Genomic DNA, 12,116 nt, shown 5'->3' on the forward strand with positions numbered 1-12,116 from the left:
GAGTGCAGAGTGGAGACCCAAAGCCCATATGTAGGCAACTGGACACCTCCTTACTGAAGGGTTGCAGGGAGGAGAGGAGCCAGTCAGGGTGCAGAGTAGCAATGATGAAACTTTCCTCTACTCCTTAAATGTTCTTAAATGCTTCCTCCCCGCCGACTATTATGATCCCAAGAATACCTTGCAAGTCTGGCTAGACCAGAGGATGTACACTGGTACAGATAGGAACTGGAAACACGGAATCCAGGACCAGTGGTGAGAATGGTGATACCTGGAGGGTGGAGGGAATGTGGGGTAAAAAGGGGGAACCGATTACAAGGATCTACATATAACCTCCTCCCTGGGGGATGGACAACAGAAAAGTGGGTGAAGGGAGACGTCGGACAGTGTAAGATATGACAAAATTCATAATTTATGAATTATGAAGGGTTCATGAGGGAGGGGGGACATGAGGAACTGATATCAAGGGCTCAAGTAGAAAGCAAATGTTTTGAGAATGTTGATGGCAACAAATGCACAAATGTGCTTGACACAATCAATGGATGGATGTATGGATTGTCATAAGAATTGTACGAGCCCTCAATAAAATGATTTTTTTTTTTAAGGAAACAATAGAAGGTAAAATAAAGTAACCGGCTGTTTTGCCAGTTGAAATTGTTAGATTTTAAAATATTTTTTAACCCTTAGTCACCTTTTGGGTCTGGGAATGAACTCACGCCCATGATTCCATTCTCAGCCAAACAATATCCAGTTCCGTAGAGCAAGTAATAGACACCGCGCTCACCCGCCACACTCGCCTCTGCCCTCCCCGCCCCCCACACCCGCACGCCCTCCGCGCGCATGGCCTCCATTCAGCAGTTCGCGGGAAGGTGGCACCTGGTGGACAGCAAAGGCTGTGATGAATACATGAAGGAACTAGGAGTGGGAATGGCCCTTCCAAAAATGGGCGCAATGGCCAAGCCCGACTGTGTCATCACTTGTGATGGCCAAGCCCTCACCGTGAAAACGGAGAGCACTTTAAAAAGCATGCTGCCTTCTTGTAAGCCAGGAGAAAAGTTTGAAGAACCACAGCTGACGGCAGAAAAACTCAGACCGTCTGCAACTTGGCAGATGGTGCTTTGGTCCAAGCCCAGGATTGCAATAACAAGAACATAGGAAAATGGAAAATTAGTCGTGGAATGCGTTATGAACAAGGTCAGCTGCACTTGGACCTATGAAAAAGTAGAATAAAAATTCCATCATCACTGGGACAAGAATTAGCTGTGAGAAGGAACAAGCTCAGTTCAATGAGCAAATCTCCTTACTGTTTCATTGTTGTTGTTATTGTTGTTGTTGTTATATTCCATTACTTCGATCACACACATCTTACATGCAACTATTTCAAAGTGTTGATTTGATTAGGATCATCTCTTTGATGAATAAATGAATGTGTTTGTGCTAAAAAAAAATAGAATAAACCTCGGGAACTAGATCTTAGAACAACAACCATTTGAGATCAAATGGGAAGCATTTCCCCAGGGACGGTGTTCGTCAGGTTTAGGGAAGAAGGCGGAACGGAAGCAGGAAACACAGGAAGGAAGTAAAAAAAGTGAAGTTAGGACTTTTGATAGGACTGCATTCAATGACAGGAAACAAAACGTGCATGAATGTTGAATGCAAAACTGATCTGCGCTATCAACCCTTCAATTCACAACAAAAAGTGTTAAAAATGTAAACAGTCTGTCATGCAGACACCAGTTCACCTTCATTGCTGGTTTCAGTGACCATTTATATGAGATTTTGGGAGTCTTCTATTCATCAAAGGGAAAAGATCCTTAAAAGGCTATCTTTCATGAGCTAGCATTTTAATTTACAAAGTACCTTCCTTAGTCGCTTTATAATATGACATGTATGTATATCGGAATGTTCTTTATCAGAGGGCTCATAAAAACACCAGGATGGAATAAGTGACTTACATTGAAATCCCCAGGATGGACTCCAAATGTTGCTGCCAGTTAAGGGCATGTTCAAACCAGGGTCTCTGGCAAACTTTAAGTCAACCAAGACCCCTCAGCATGAACCAGCAGGAGGAAAAGATAGGTTGAGAGGCAGTCAGCAGAAGCTCGTACTTGCACATGTTTATTTTCAATAATTAGGCATAGTGTTAATAGAAACAGCTATTTGAAGCAAAGGCTGCTGATTTGCACAAGCAGCGGAAATATGTGGTACTGTAGTTTTACTCTGAAGACTTAAAAAAAAAAGCAAGAAATGCTCAACTCAAAGTAAATGTAAGAACATGTTTTTGGAGAGAATTGGTACATAAAACATGGTGACAAAACTTCAAAATGCCTTAATACCTGTCATGGCACATACAATAGTAATGTTTTAAAAAAAAATTTTTTTTTTTTGAAGAGTTAAATTGAGATCTATTTCATAGATTATCCAATTTACCATTTAGAGTTTGAGGTTCAATGTATTCCCATCCATCACTGCAAGAAAGTGTGGCCCATACTTCTTACCAGACTCCCTGCCACCACCTCTCTCTCAAGTCTCCAATGCAGCTCCAGCACTTTCTAGTATCACCAGCAGCGCATGGAGGCCCCAATGTTTTACATCCAGGACAACATTTCTTCCTGTATTTTGTTTGTTTGTTTATTTATTTGTGGTACAGCAGAAAGTGTTCACAGTATCATGACGACTCATACTGAGCTTCTTCACCATCTAACTATCATTTTAATCACATATCCCAGTGGGTGAGAAGCAACACTTCATTGAGATTTTCATTTGCATTTCTCTGATGAATAATGATGTTGAACATGGGTTCATGTACTTATTGGTCCTATATGTCTTTTCGTTGGAGAATTGTCTAGGTAAACTCCCTATGCTTAAACTGTTTGTTCTTTTTTATTGTTGACTTCGATTTATTGTTTATATATTCTAGAGTCAAATCCCTGATCAGTTATACGACTTAATTTTTTTTTCTCATTCAGAGGGTTGTGTTTTCACTTTCCGTATTGTTGTTCGCTGTCTTGGCATGTTTGTGGTTCCCATTCACAAGGAAATAAAACCTCGCCATATCTGTAACTGGTCATGAATAGGACCATTGTGATCTAGAAGGCTTTCATGGACTGATTTTTGCTCATCGTAGGGTGGGATCTTTGCTGAAACGTGTGCAGCGTCATAGAAATCTGCAAGCTTGCATTGGCAAATGGTTGGTAGCTGTGTCGGAGGTGCCTTGGTCAGGAACTGACCTCAAGCCTGTAGTGTGGAAGACGGACCTCCTACCATGGAAACACCGCTGACCCTTTCCTTTTCTTAGTGGTGTGCTTTGAAGCACAAAAGTTTTAATTTTGGTGAATCCCAGTATTTTTCTTCTCTTGTTTGTACTTTTGGTGTCACATCTAAGAAATGTGTTGTATTAGTCTGGGTAGACTAGAGAAACAAATTCATAGACACACGTGTATAAGAAAGAGCTTTATATACAAGAGTAGTTGAATATTGAGAAAACATCCCAGCCCAGTCCAGATCAAGTCCATAAGTCCAATATTAGCCCATATGTGCGATACCAATCTATAAAGTCCTCTTCAGACTCATGAAACCCATGCAATGATGCCGAATGCAGGAAGATCACAGGCCAGTGGGTGAGAAGTCTTGTGGGTCCAGTGGTGTTTCAGGCATGTCAGCACTGACAGGGCTTTCCACGTGGCTTCTCCAGCTCCAAAGATCACGGGCTCTATCAGCATAGTGACATGTGACTTGTCAGTAGAGCATCTCTCAGGGAGTGAGCAGAGAGAAAGAAGTGTCTCCTGGCTCTAAGGAGGACATCCAGGATTTCCCAGAATTCTCAGGATAAGGCCATGCTCCCACAAAGGCCCCATTGGTTATACCTTGATTTACAGGCCAGACTCCACCCCCTCACTGGTAATCCTTTCAAATTGACACCACATTATGTAACTACCACAATATTTTAGTTCTTACATTTAATCTTTATCCATTTTGAGTTGTTTTTGCATATGAGTTGAGGTAGGGGTCCAACATCTTTCTTTCGCATGGGATGTCTTCTTGGTCTTGCCATCCTTGTTGAAAAGCCCTTGCATTCCACCGTAGAGGGGAGAATTTATTTGTGTATTTCCTGGGTCTGTTATGTGTGTTTTATGTCAGCACCACATTGTGTTGATGACTGTTGCTTTGTGGTAAGTTTCCCTTTCTTCACATAAGTCAGCTGAAATGTTACAGGCATTGCACTTGACCTGTAGGTAAATTTGGGGAGTGTTGCTGTCTTAATAATAGGCAGTCTTTCAATCCATGGACCTAGGACGTCTTCCTACTTAATTAGTCCTTTAAAAAATTCCGCTTACCATCATTTTGTAGTTTCAGATCCTAAGTTTTGCACTTTTTTGCTAAATGTATTTCTCGGTATTTATTATAACTACAATTACATTCTAAATTTCATTTTTTGTTTGCTTATTACTTCTGAATAAAAATACAATTGAATTTTAGATATTGGTTTTGTAATGTGCAAACTTGCTGAACTTGTTTACTCGCAAGTAGTTCTATTTTTTGTGAGGATGCCTCGGGACCCGGTCATTTTTCATTCTGTTCTACATCCCACTGCTGGGAGTTGAAACTGACTTTATGGGACCTAGCAGCAACAATTACAATTTTTTTGAATAATAACCTTTCAATCATGTGCTTGGTTATATTCTCATGATAAGCCTATAAATATTATAGGCTTGATTATATTCTCATGATAAGTTTGATACGATTAGAAACATTCTGGATAAACCATGTTTTGATGACACATATTTCAATATCAAAAGAAATAAAAAGAGAGAGAATGAACAGAGAAGGAAGTATCTGGTTACCACCAGGAAAGAAGAGCTGAGACCAGTCCGCAGCATTTGGACCTGGTATTCTTGTGTTTAGAACCTCCTAGACTCAGGGGAAGATTAATGCCAAGACGTGTGTAGTTCTCCAAAGAACTATGGATGCTACCATGGATGCTACCAGGAGACAAGATCCTCCCCTCTGTGCTGAAAGAGAGAGAAAGCCTGCCCGTAAAGCTGGTGTCCTGAGTTCAGACTTCTAGTTTCCAAAGCAAACAACAAAGAAATTATCATTTTGATTGTCAGTTCATGAATCTGCAAAGAAATGACACGCAATACAACTCCTTCTATGGTAATGAAGTTCCATGGTTTTGTATGTTATTGAGGCAAAGTTACTATAGATTTTAATTTGAGGATGCTAGAACTTATGGTACATACAGTTTTTGGAGGCATGCTTTCTCAAAGTGAATTCTCCATATCAGCAACAGCAACTGGGAAGAATCCTAAGTGTGCAGATTGTGACCTACTACTTCAAAGGATACTATACTTTCACATGTAGGGAGACTTTCCTTACGTTTTCTAACTGGTAATCACTTGGCCAAATTGTTAGAAATTTTGTGCTATATTTTAATGTTGGTAGTTAACATCAATCAGATTACTGTGAGTTGGCTGACTTCTTTTAATGATAGGCCTACTTTAAATGATTTAAAATATTGACAATATAATATGACGTAACCCCCAGCTGTTTCCTGTCACGCTGTCCTGATTAATGTAGCTTTATAGAAAATTTGAAATCAGGTAGAGTGATTCCTTCAACTTTGTTCTTTTGCTTTCAAAATAATTTCAAATGTTCTCTTCCATGGACATTTTGGGATCAGCTTTTCAATTTCTACAAAAAGCCTGCTGAGCTGTTGACTGGCATTACATTGGATCTGTAGATACGCTTGGGAAGAGCTGACATCTTGGTTCTATGCAGACATCCAATCCACAGAGGCCCCGAACTTTAGATGCATTATCAGTGCTTTGTGCTCTTCAGCATACTTGTCTTGTACACATTTTGTTGGACATATCTCTAAGTACTTAAAGATTTGGGGATATGATGATAAATGGTCCTGTTTTTGTTTAATATGAAAGTTTTCTATAAAATGTAATTGATTTGTGTATGTTCTTGTGTCTTGAGATCTTGCTAAACTCATTGATTAGATCCGATAGTCTTTGGCTGTCTTAAAATTTTCCACATCAATGATCATGTTATTTGTGAATAAAAAGTTTTATTTAGGTCCAATATATATGCTTTTCAATTTTATTTCCTCATAAAATACCAAACAAGAGTGGTAAGATCAGAGGTATACATTTCCAAATTTTAATAGTTCATCTATCATTGCATAACGTTTAGAAAAATAAGAGAGGGAGCTTAAAGCAGAGCACTTTGACAATCTTATCTTTTAATCATCAGAAACATATTTTAAATAAAGAAAATGATGGTCTCTGTAAACCTTCATATCAGCCTTTGATGATAGAAATTAGGAGAATGGTAGTATCCTGGAGGTTAGCATCTTCAGTTCTCTATGATGACAACGAGGAAACCAACCGAGGTGCTCAGAGTTTAAGTCTGATCTCTAGACTCTTAGCTCCATGGTTTGTAAACTAAGCCATGGTCTTGTAGGAGAAGTTATATCTCCACAACCATAGGCTTATATGTTAGTTTGGGGTGACTTGTCTTCCCCTCCCTGACTCACCAGGTCAGCAAACACTGTCATCTTGTGCCTGAGGATTGTTCCGTTCAGTCTGAGATATGCCCTCGGAAGGAGCAGTTTAGAGGTAGGATCACTGCTTAAAAGGAGCCCTGGTGGCATTGTGGGCTATGTGTTAGGCTGCTAACTACAGGGTCTGCAATTTGGTACCACCAAGATGCTCTGCGGGAGAGAGATGAGGCTGTTTGCTCCTGGAACCTGCAGGAAGTGTTATAGGTTGCTATGAGTCAGAATTGACTTGCAAATAGCAAATACATTTTCTAATTATTATTTGTTTTATTCCCCTGCTTGAAAGATCCTTAATGGACCCTTGATGAACTCACTGACTAAACAAAAGGTCTGGGGTTTGAACCTGCTAGCTTCTCAGCATGAGAACCAGGGGCAGTTGCCTTGCATACAGATTACAGGATGTAAAACCCTATGAAGGCGGTTTCATTCCATCCTACAGGGTTAATCTGAATCAGAATCCATTCAGTGGTCATGGATTAGTGATGCTTGGCTCCATCCTGAGTCTCTCCTTTGGCTGATCTGAGGTCCAACATGGGCAGTAAAAGTCAAATAAATAAACTTGTGATTTTAATATTCTAATAAACCCATTTCAAGTACTTTGGTACTCATAACCTGTGGCTGAAGCTTCTTGTAATCTTAGGCTCAGAGGTGATTCGGGTGTTTGGGATTTGAATGGAAACCATAATATGAACTCTGTTCTTAGGGCTGTGTGAGTATGCAGCATACATTGCACTTGGCCTGCTTCCTTTGTGGACTCATGGATGCCTTACAGAGTAATTTCTGCTGCTGAGGAAACAGCCTTTCTGTGCATTGACTTTCAATGACCTTCCAGCTGTGATTCCCTCTGGGCCATCACCTGCAGAAGTCTGCCTGCTGGCTCTCACCAGCTGGCCCCACAGAAGCACTCGCACCATCTGTGCTAGGCTGTCTGTCTCCACCGAGAGGGTTTGGACGGAGGGCAGCCTTTTCTGTGAAGTCAAAGGTCATTTGTGCTGGCCTACATTAACAGCACGAACTGTTTAGATGGTTCTGTCTTTGTGCAAATAGTGACACCACTTAGTGTGGATGCCCATAACTTTTGATATCACCACCCCCATTTCCCTATGGGTCTCCTTTGATATCAGACCATAGAGAGTGCTTAGTGATGCTTACTATGAATATTCATCATAAGGTAACTTGTAAACTGTTTACATGTAATATTTCTTATATACAGGAATACTAACACAAAATCTTTTGGCATTCTATTACAGCATTACAAGAAAATGAGCTGAAACTTTTTAATATATGCATATATTTGCCTCTTTTTCCTTAAATTACCACGTCAGTCTCAAAAAGGTTCTTGATTGCTATATGTTCAGAAATACCACTTACCGCAATATTGTAGCTAAAATACCAGAAATTTTGACAAAAATCAGTGTCTATAAAAACACAGACAACAACAAAACAAGCACAGTGCATGATTGTAGCATGGACAGACGGACGTGTCTGATTTGAAGCATCATATGTAAAACCCAAGCACACTGCCATTGATTTCCAATAACAGGGACCCCTTTTCCCCTTGCAGGGTTGCTGAGACTGTAAATCTTTATGGGAGCTGACAGCTTCATTCAGATTTGAACTACCAACCTTACCTGACAATGCCACCAGGCTTACATGGCTGTGTGTGTGTGTAAATTTAAAAAAAAAATAGAGTGCAAGAGTGACATATATGCTTATCAGTGGCAATGGAAGCATAAAATCTTATGGAACATAGCTCTGATATTTGACGCTCATTTCACCAATCATTTTATTGACTGAAATATGTACTTCAGGACCAGAAATTTAAAAACTAACAAATTAAAACCAAGCTGGAGGTAGCAAATCCTTCTAATGTGAAGCATTATTTCTGATTCTGTTTTCAAAATCTATAAGCACCATATGTCGAGTAGACTGCATTAGAGGGTCCTGGCTTAAAAGCCGATCTGTTTTCTTTTCTTTCATTCCTTTTCTGCCCCTCTGAGAGCGACCCAGTTCTTTCAGAAGACAAAAGACCAAAGACATTACAAGAGAAACAGATAAAGTTCTAGCAGTTCATATACATATGGAATCACTTATTTTATTCTTAAAAAGCTTGATATGATTATTTTACCACCTGATTATTTAGTTGATGTAAAAAGTCCCATGACTCATTCATAGTCTGGACAAACCAAGACTGAACCGGTTCAACCTAGTTCAGTCACAGCTGATGAAGTGACAACGGAATGAACCTGAATTTTTAAAATGTGTGTGAACTGGAGTGCTGGCTGCATGAGGGCCATAGCTGAGCCATTCTGGCTACGAGGCAGGGCTAAGACGTGGTTCGTGTGCCCTCCTTCTTCGCCTACTCTGACACCAGCCATTCCTCTCACCGCACTCGACCTCCATGCTGGGTTTGATCATTCGCTGCAGTGGCCACGCAGAATTCACAGACAATGCTCACAATCAAGGCCTTTCATTAGGGAAGTTAATAGGTTACCACCAGCCAGGATCAGCAAACAACAAGGATGCAGTCACTAGGATTACAAATGGAAGCGTTGGTAGAAGCGTAATGTCCTTCTTAGCGAATAAAGGCAGTATGTGAGTTGCATAGCAAATGAATCTCTTGACCAGTTCAGTGGAAAGTAACAATGCCCACTTCAAAATTGGTGGCTTCCTGTAGCTTTGATATGTGTATCACTCTCCAGTCCTGGAAGGGCCCACTGTATCTCTTCTGAGTATTTCATTCCAAGGCTTTGACCTGTTATGTTTCCTGCTCTGGTTAGCATTCCAGATCACCGAGATTTTAAAAATTTGAGTCTGTTCTGGGTTTGCTACCTTGGCCAAAGCTGAACCAGTTTGAACTGGTTCGAAGGCCCTGGGGTGAGGGTGGAAACACACAGCAAATGAGAGAAATAGATATTCCTCTGACCTCGGCACCACCACAGTTACAGTTGGACAAAGAACACATTTTACTGCTGAGAAACTTGGGAGATATTGTAAGACAATTTCACAAAATCGTTGATCTATTTTTTCCTCCTTTGCAAGTAAGGTAAGGCTTTACGAATGAGGAACCGCATGCGAATCAAAGTTCTTTAGGAAATTGTTTCCTGCCTAAGCCCAGCTCAACATAATTTCCACTCTCTCCTTATTTAATTCACCTCCATCCTGCCTCACAGGCAACCAGAATTGCATTTTTCAGGGTATCCGTGGGTGATGAGAGGAAAAAAGCTAGCATTTATGTAAGATGCACAACATGTTGATGCAACAGAGCCTGTGAGTTCAAAGGTGAAACATGCCTCAATTCAAAAGGCCATATCACCAACCAGATGTATTTTCTCTTGCAAAGAAAAATTTTACTGACAGAAAACACATGCTTTATTAAACAGATAGTGTACAGGGCAGCATTGGCTAGTCTCAGAATGTGTACACCTGGCTGTAACTCAAACTCTATCTACTTAGACAATAGTGCTGTTACCTGTAATTTTCACTAAGATTCATCATCCAGTAAAATCGCCTGTGTCAAGTGCTGAGCCACAGAAGACCGGTCACCAGCAGTGGAAGCCACACCTGGAGGTTCCATGAATAAAGATGAAAATCCAAGTGAGACCTTTCAAACAGAGGCTGGGCAAAGGAGAGTCCTTTGTAAGGGAAATGCCTCATGCAGGGAAATTCAAGTGCTTGCAACCATCCACTTTCACAGCCTGCAGGGCAATGCACACTTACATTTCAGAAGTATTTTGAGGCCTATTGGTCTGGATGGGTCCGGATGAAAGCCTGAAGTGCACCCCTCTCCTCCCCCACAACCAAAGTGGGTACTCCTCCTTTCTCTTGGGAATAGAGAAAATGAGCTTGCGCAAGAATGACTACCAGTAGAAAGGGAGAGAGAGAAGAAAGATGAGCGTCATTAATCCATTGTCCGTTTGCTTTAAGAACAAGCTAAGCAAACAATTGAAAGTGAAGAATGTTTCTCTAGGTCTAGATGTGTCCCAGTAAAATTTATAGAACGTATAGATCTACAATAATAAATAATATTTCTGAGCTTTTATCATACACTAACACTTTCTAAATATTTCATATGAATTCATTCATATTATCTGCACAAAATCCTACTATTATTTATCATCTCGTATCTGCAACGAGGAAACCGAAGCTAAAATCGAGGAAGAAAACTGTGTAGGTAGTGTTAAGTGTATAATTAATTTTATGCAAAGAATTTAGTCTTTATGTTCGGTTCCTGAGACATAACATCTAAACATTTCTGAGTGATTGAAATATTTTTCTGCTATTGAGATCATTCTAGAAGGAGACCATTTAGTGATGTATCAAAGTCTGAGGTGGAATGCTTGGCTTTGAAGCCAGCAGGAGAGAAGGGATGGTCACTCTGGGCAGCAGATGACTCGATCGATGGAGGCCACTCGGACGGGGTGGTGGAAACCCTGCAGTTTCTAGCCTGCAGGTCAGAAGGGAGGCGTAGTAGGGACTCCGTGCCTGGGGCTGACACTTAAAGCCTGGGCATCTGAAAGACTGAGACCTTTAATTTGTAATATCTGCATAACTTCAGTAAGAAATATTTGGAGGTGATGTGTATTCGAGAAGGCACCCACACACATCATATAGGTCGGAAGTTGAAGGGGGAGATGTACAATTCAGTCATTCTGGAGCCATGGCCTTTGCTCCAAACCATGATTTTATAGGAATAGTTCTGTAAAAGAATGACGATGTATTTTCTTATTGAATCTCAACAATCCTATTCAGTGAATACCTGTTTTTCAGACGATAATACTAAACATTTTTGTATCTTCATCTGTGTCCTAGCAGGAGCTCATGTGGACACCAAGGACTCAACTGGTTCAGGGTCATGGATTGAAGGTCAAGTTTTTTTCATCATTTCTAGGCTTCGGGTCATAACGGGCTGCATTTTTAATGCACATAATCATTATACTTTAGGACTAATAATAATAATAATAGTACAGATGATACTTACATGGGATATTTTGACAAAAGAGACAAATGTGAAACAAGTGGACTTATCAGAGTATGCTTCAAAATTCTGTTAAATACTTAATGTGACCAGTCCATTTAGAAGGGAAAATGTCTTATGGTCGATATACATTTGATCCAAAGAAGCAGAAGTTAGAATGTATTTTCCCTGGAGCCTATAAAAATCACATATCTTTGAATAGAATACAATAAATTTACCCCCTTTCAAATATTGAACTGAATATATTGAATATAAAATAGGAATGTATATATTTAACCTGTACATGTATATTTCAGTTAATCCCTATGGAGTGTCTTTTTCATTACATATTGGCTGTAGAAATTTTGAGGGCCAATGAAAGAAGAAACCTTTTTTTTAAATCTCACCCAATGGTAAAAGATACACATATTTTGCTTGCTTGTAGTCAAACAAGTACTTAAAAGGTACATCAAACCATTGCATCAGCTATTGTAAAAAAAAAAAAAAGATACATCAAATTAAAACATATGGAAAATTATAATTTAACAAAGCCAGACTTGGAGTTACTTTGGCAAAAAAAAAAAAACCCAATGT

General features: G+C 39.9%; 1 pseudogene; it reads left to right on the top strand.

The window, feature by feature from the left end:
• Positions 1-837: 837 nt before the first annotated feature.
• On the top strand, positions 838-1,227 carry LOC101657155 (annotated as a pseudogene).
• The last annotated feature ends 10,889 nt before the right edge of the window (positions 1,228-12,116 follow it).

This window comes from Echinops telfairi, unplaced genomic scaffold (assembly GCF_000313985.2).
Source record: "Echinops telfairi isolate 266 unplaced genomic scaffold, ASM31398v2 ScPeMD7_1;HRSCAF=3_0, whole genome shotgun sequence".
Lineage (NCBI taxonomy): Eukaryota > Metazoa > Chordata > Mammalia > Afrosoricida > Tenrecidae > Echinops > Echinops telfairi.